Source organism: Podarcis liolepis (assembly GCF_965112155.1).
Source record: "Podarcis liolepis genome assembly, chromosome: 3".
NCBI lineage: Eukaryota > Metazoa > Chordata > Lepidosauria > Squamata > Lacertidae > Podarcis > Podarcis liolepis.
The window spans coordinates 85,940,366-85,947,858 of NC_139557.1; positions in this window are offsets into that span (position 1 = coordinate 85,940,366).

Below are 7,493 nucleotides of genomic sequence, written 5' to 3' on the forward strand. Positions count from 1 at the left end.
ATGGCCCCACCCCTGGTTGCCGGGGTTTTCTGTATCAGTTTGAAGGAGGGTGCTATGCAAATGAATAGGACCATATTATGCGGGAAGAGTCAGGGTATATAGATGCGAAAGAGGACTGACTTCTTGCACCTTTAGTAGCTTGGATTGAGTCAGACCAACGGTCTATCTAGCTGAGTATTGTTTCTACATTTGACTGGTGGCGGCTGTCTAAGGTCTCAGGCAAGCGGCGCCCCAGCCCTACTTGGTGATGCTGGGGATTGAACTCAGGACGTTCTGCATGCAAAGGAGATGCTCTAGTCTAGGGCTGAGCTTAGGCCTTCCGTCGCTACAGCAGGTGCAGCGTGCCATGCTAAAATCTCCTTTTCTGCACAACTATCAGAGCTGCAGGAGCCCCGTCCCCTTTTGTACCTGATCACCTTAGAAAGGAGAGGATTAATTGGGGTTCCCACCTTCAATGGAGTGAGACAGCCATTGGTGGGGTGGGGGTTGCTTGCCCCCTTCCTTGGAATCCTAAATAAATCCTATTTATTTTGAAGCACACAGGCACACTCACGGCCAGCTAGTCTCAAATTGAGACGGACTGCCAGACTCCAACTTTGCCTTTTTCTCAAGGAGAGCCTTCCTGGGCTAGCAGGCAGCTCAGCTGGACTCTGTTGGTTCTGATCAAATGCTGCTGCTTCTGTACAAGTTGCAAGATTAGGAAACCCTGGAAATGCAATGATAATATAAACAAAGGAGTTGTGTTGGCCTTTTGTGTTTAGGTGAGGAGCCTGGGGGTGCTGCTATATCCAGCTCTGCTTTTTTGACGGGCAGGTAGGCCAAGAATAGAAACCAAAAGTGCCGGCAAGGTTATCGGGAAATGAAAACCCAGTTCTTGGAAATCAGAGGAAGAGAGTGGTATTCAACTAAGTTTTGCTGAAAGTAGACACATTGAAATGGATTAACATGGCTAAGGTAGTCCCATTAATTTCCGCGGGTCGGCTCTGAGTAAAACTTAGTTGAATACCACCCTTTGTGCTACTGTTTCGATCGGTTAAAGGTTGGCATAAAGGCAGAAGGATTTTCGTAATGAGGTTGCTAGGAAGAGAAAGCAAATAATCATAAGAGTTCCACTGTAGAGTTGGAAAAGAATGCAAGGGTCATCTAGTCCAACTCCCTGCAATGCAGGAATCACAGCTAAAGAATCCCAGGCAGACTGAATCCCTCTTCAAAAACCTCTAATGAACCACCTTCTGAGGTAGTCTGTTCCACTGCTGAACGGTTCTTACCATCAGAGAGTTCTTCCTAATATTTAGTTGGAAGCTCCTAAAGAGGAGAAAAATATAAAATAAGTTATTTACCTTTTTAGTCAAGACCCTCAAGGACTTGACTATTTACAAAAACATTATAAGTTATATGAATGTTGAGAATTTGCTAAGCTTTTGAGAAAAACATGCTTCAGTATTGAGATTGGTTAATGATCGAAACTAAGTTATGATTTTGAAAAGTATAAATTACAGATTATATAACTTAATGAAAGTACAAAAACACACAAAAAAAGGTATCAATTTGCTGTTTATTTTTATTGTAAAGAAAGCAGGGGATGGAGGACGTGGGGAAGTCCAGTTGATTATGAAAATAGATTTGAAAAAGTGAATTTTCTTTTATAATTTTTTCTTCTTTTCTGTAAAATCGCTTTTGTTGTGTTATCGATGATGTATTCTGACCTTGGAAAAAAAGCAATAAAAATTATTATAAAAAAAAAAAGGACTTGACTTTTTGTGGAAAGAATGGTCCACTTTGTATTATATTTTCCTTTATGTTGTGGACAGACAAGCATTCACAAAAAAGTCTGACTGGTTTCAGATTCCTGCATTGCAGAGGTTTGGAGTAAATGACTCTTGAGATCCCTTCTAACTCTACAATTCTATGATTCTGTGAGGATCCTGAAGGACAGAAGTGGCCTAGCAAACTCCGTTCCCCTTCCTGATCTGTAAAAATGCAAATAATAAGGGCCGGCCTACCACACGTTTCCCTTTCTATTTTTAAGAATGAAAATGTTGCAATGAGCTTTAGACTAGAGAAGACTGCTGTAGACCAGCAGATGGCGCCTCATCCTAGAGCAAGAGACAAATTCACCCATATCTACACGTGTCGAAAACTGCTTGGTCTGTGTAAGTGGCTTCTCTGTTTGGCAGTAACTAGAACACACGGTATTAGCACCATAGTAAGCAATTGTGAATGTTTCAAACAACACAGCTGTTAAGATATTGCAATGCAGGGCAGTATGACCAAATCACCAAATGTGCTCATCATATACCACTGTAAGGAAAGATATAATGGGCGTTATTTTTTGTGCAAGGAGAATGACTTCTACTTGTGCAACAGGACTTCATCTTCCCACTCTCTTCCTTCCATGCATACTCTGCCATGCTCAAATCTGCTCTAAAGGGTTGGGGGAACCCTAGAACAAATTTAGGGGGGCTTCAGGGAGGGAAAAGAGAGGAGTAACATTCCATTGCGCAAGGAAAAATCCTTGTGCTGATGGAGGTTCGCATTAGTTCTGTATGGATGGAATGCAAATAATATAAACCGCAAAATACCACCAACATTATACTGCCAGGGTATCAGCTTCTGTTTAGCTGCCCCTGTTGTATGCTGAGAGTAGTAATCTTACTGAGAGTAAGTAATCTTTCTGGGAGAGAGGGGGGAAACAAACTCTCTGAGGTAGATTAATGTTCCACTAATCCATGTCTAGGTTTTTCCCCTTTTACTGTTCCTTCTGGGAACTGATGTGAGTTATTCAAGTGGGAAGGAAGTTATCTCCAGAATGTGCCTTAAGCAACCTGGAACCAGCATTTTACCTTTCGCTTACGCCCAGTGTCTTTGAACTACTTCACAATATGAAACACAGGCATCCTTTGGACATCACAGAACACTGGTGCACAAGTCCTGCAATATCTGTAGCAGTACTACCTGGGCTGCAAGTACACCTTGCCTGTGATGTCAGAAGGATGTCAGGAGATACCGACATTGGATTCTACACTGTTTCCTTGGCACCAGCCAGCAAGGGCCTTGGATCTCTGCTGTTGCAAGGGATCCTGGAGTGCGTCTTATGGCCCGTGTGACATGCTCAGCCTCTTATCAGCAAAGTGTTCCACAAAGCAAAAATCCCATGGAAGAACCAGCCACTGTAGTGAAGAAGTGGGCATGTCCCATGTCTACCCATGGGTGGGTTTGTATTTAGTAGCTCTGTCCCCTCTTTACCTACCAAGCCCAGATATCTCATATGGTTGGTTCTTCTCTAAAACCCATGGGAAGTTCTTAATATTTAGGTCTTTGTAAAGGGTCAAGAAATATAAGGGAAGCAGGGGGTACCGATCTCTGGAATGCAGAGGCTGCTTTAGTAAAGAAAGGTAGACACACCTGTTTCTTGAAAGAATAAACCAGATGAAAAGGAATGAGAAGCCGTGGATATAGCAGGCAGCTATCCCTGGAGGTAAAGGACTTGGCTAGGCCAAATCGCACCATGGCTCCATGAATAAATGATGCGCTGTGCTGGGTTACCCAGGTAACCAGCTGTTTCTGGCGCTAATGCCATTTAGAGGCCTTTCAGCATTGGTGTTTTTTCTCCAACATGTTTATTTTCTGCTGACCACATTTACTGCAGTGGTCCCATAGGGGGGTGGAAAGAGGCAAAGTGGTTGGGTAGATCCCATAGGCCAGATCTGCCTTTTGAGAACACAGGGTATTTATTTAATATTTTTTGCAGCTCAACAATGGGGATTCATGAACATTGTATTTTAGCTGGCCTGGCTAGTAAATTTGTTGATCACTCATTTAAGATCCATAGAGGTAGTGTTAACAAGTTGGGACCCAGCTCCCTTAAGAACTTCTCACTCCCATATGAGCTTGCCCCATAAATTTAAGAATCATGAATTATCCTTTTCCAGGTCCCAATTGCTGTCAGAGGTGAAGCAAGTGGTGGGCTGATATAGGGCCTTTTTTGGTTGTGGCACCTCAGCTTTGGAAATCTCTCCCTAGGAAGGATTAGACCAGGCATCGAATTTGATTTCATGATGCTCGCCACACTTCTCTGAGCAGGCAGACGTTCCAGTGTGAAAGTAGCTACCCAACAACAGCCAAGGTCCCTTGCTCTCACATCAGATCTTCAGGCTGACAGTGAGGACTCTAAGATACAGAGCCTAATCTTAGCTGAACTAGATGGGTCATTGCATGATTCACTCTAGGCTCTTATGTTCATAGCTAGGGTGATGTAGCAGGGTGGGGAGAGGCACATCTGGAAAGGAGCAGTCCCTCTGATGTCGGTGTTTGTGGGTAATTCTTTGTTACCTCCACAACCACCTATCCTTCTGTTGTTTTCCTGCTAGGCTCAAAAGCTAGTTTCAACCAGTAGCATCTGCTAATGGTGTTATTTCCCCATAGTTTTGATTGCATAGAGTTGATGTATAGAGATTTGATTGTATACGCTGCTTAGGAACTGGTAGCAATTCCTATACAGTAGGTGTGCCCTTAATCTGTAACACAAGGATCTGATAAGCTATTATAAGATTATTGCTACCAACAAAGAGCCCCATCTACAAAGCTCAGGGTCCAATTAGGTTTTGCATTTCTGTTTGCATAACAAATGGCCTCAAAGCTGGCAAGTATAGCTTGACAAGGAGTGAGATGCATCTATTAAAGCAAGTGCCAGAGCATATCGTCATGCAATTCGGCAAGAACATGTGTGAGAGTGTTACTAGGGAAACGATGGAACATATGAAACAGTATAAAACCTGTTTCATATTACAGCACATAAGACACAGATATTCAGGGCAGTTAACTGCTTTTTCTTTCTATATCAGTAAGGGGTCTGTATGAGGGGGTGGAATCATCATAAAGTCCTGTTCCTTCAGCATGGGCTCATATTTAGGATTGTGCTAACCATTCAAAGAGGGACGTGGGTGGCACTGTGGGTTAAACCACAGAGCCCAGGACTTGCTGATCAGAAGGTCGGCAGTTCAAATCCCCGCGACGGGGTGAGCTCCCGTTGCTAGGTCCCTGCTCCTGCAAACCTAGCAGTTTGAAAGCACGCCAAAGTGCAAGTAGATAAATAGGTACCACTCCAGCAGGAAGGTAAACGGTGTTTCCGTGCGCTGCTCTGGTTCGCCAGAAGCGGCTTAGTCATGCTGGCCACATGACCTGGAAGCTGTATGCCGGCTCCCTCGGCCAATAAAGCGAGATGAGCGCCGCAACCCCAGAGTCGGCCACGACTGGACCTAATGGTCAGGGGTCCCTTTACCTTTACCTAACCATTCAAAGTGCATTCAGGTGACCAGATTATGGTCCCCAGGCTAACTTTACACAGGATATTTGTCAGGGAGACACCAGTATGGCAGCTGGTTCCCACTGGGGCTGGTGAGGTAGAATGCAAGGTAGGCAACAGTAGGTGTAGGTGGAGCTAGAGCCAATGGCAGGCAGAGTCAATTAATTTTAGCTTTGTCCCCACCCTCCTCCTTCTGAGTTCTACACACCATATATTTAAAGCTCGTGGCTTCTCCCAAAGAACTGTAGTTTAAACCTCATAGAGCTAACAAACACAGAGCTGTTCCGATGTTGTTGGACTACAGTTCCAATCATCCCTGATCAATGTCCATGCTGTTTGGGGCTGATGGGAGTTGGAGTTCAACACCTTTTGGAGGATCACAGGTTCCCCACTTGTGGAGGGCACCTGTGAATGACAGGAAGGGACAGTGGCAAGGAGCAGGAAATTCGATATAAGGAGGGACAATGCCATCAAAGCACTTCAGAAATGTTAGTGCGATGGGTAATTGCAATGGCATTTCCACTTTCGCTGTGTTTTCAGACACAAAGCATGTTTCCCCAAGCCACCGAAACTGAAACAGTACAATATTTCAATAACAACAAATCCATTTTTTTAAAATGCACACAAACAAATGTGAATTATTTAAAATATGGAGATTCTAGGGAAGCATCTCATGCAGGCAGCTTAGCAAATGAACCCTGCCCAGCTGTCCTCATTTCTCAGTCTCAGTTTGTGCGCAAGTGATTTCATCTCAGGGTGCTTAAGGACAAAGCCTGTCCCTCTTTCTTGCAGAGGATCCAGGCTGCGTCTGCCTAGGTGAAGCAGAGCAGCTTTGTGGCAGGCTGTGAAATTCAGAATATGCTCCTCCAGCTTGCTACTGTTCCCATGGAAACGCTGGGAAGGCAGAGATGAAGGCAAGCCCCTCCTTCCTTATAATGGTGAGATTGCCTGTAAAGGGAACAAAAATGCAGGAGGTTATATTGGTTGATTTGAAGAAGAAATCCTTGTAATGACATTGTCATTACACTTTTAGTAAGAATCCTTTAAAAAAAAAAGATCCCAGTGAGCTAGCTTCTGAGTTTCACAGGACTCTATTCCTCCGGCTTCCTGTTAAAAAAAAAGTAGTACACAAGAGGGAGAGAGAGAAAAAGATATTGCTGGTGTAGGGCATGGCAGAAACCCTGCCTACCATCTGCAACAATCCTGAAATGATACTTCTGGAAGCTCTTGGCTGCATTTTGTTAGCTTGCAATCAGTGGAAAAGATCTCAGGTTGCTGTGGAGGAAGGAGAGAAGGAAAAAAACTCCTCCCTGTTGCTGGGTAACTGGATTGACACTCCCTCACATCGGGATTCACACCCCTTTTAAAAAGAATGCTGTGCAGAGGAACAGTATTTACATCCAGATGTGCCCTGGTCTCCCCCGCCGTCTCCGTCCCAGTCCCCTTGCAATGAGCTTCCTTTTTAACCAAAAGAGCCCCCTGACCGTTAGGTCCAGTTGTGGATGACTCTGGGGTTGCGGTGCTCATCTCGCTTTACTGGCCGAGGGAGCCGGCATACAGCTTCCAGGTCACGTGGCCAGCATGACTAAGCTGCTTCTGGCGAACCAGAGCAGCGCACAGAAATGCCGTTTACCTTCCCGCCGGAGCGGTACCTATTTATCTACTTGCACTGCATGCTTTCAAACTGCTAGGTTGGCAGGAGCAGGGACCGAGCAATGGGAGCTCAGCCCGTCGCGGGGATTCGAACTGCCGACCTTCTGATCGGCAAGCCCTAGGCTCTGTGGTTTAATCCACAGCACCACCCATGTCTCTTAGTGGCACCTTAGAGACCAACTAAGTTTGTTCTGGGTATAAGCTTTTGTGTGCATGCACACTTCTTCAGATACACTGAAACAGAAGTCACCAGACCCTTATATATAATGGGAGGATGGGGTTTTTCCTCAGGAGGATAGTAGGAGATGGGTGATTGATTCAGTGGGAATGGTAAACCTGTTGACGATTGTTAATGACTGCAATTAGTCCTACAGGAAAAAGTAAGGGATAGTATGCAGAGGATTAGTATATGTCATGAGACAGGAAGAAGAGCCCTGCCGCGGCTGCAACAACCAGCCAGATGCATACATGGGGAATTGCAAAATAGGGTGAGACTGGTTTCATTAGGGGTGGGGGTGAGGGATGTTCATGAAAC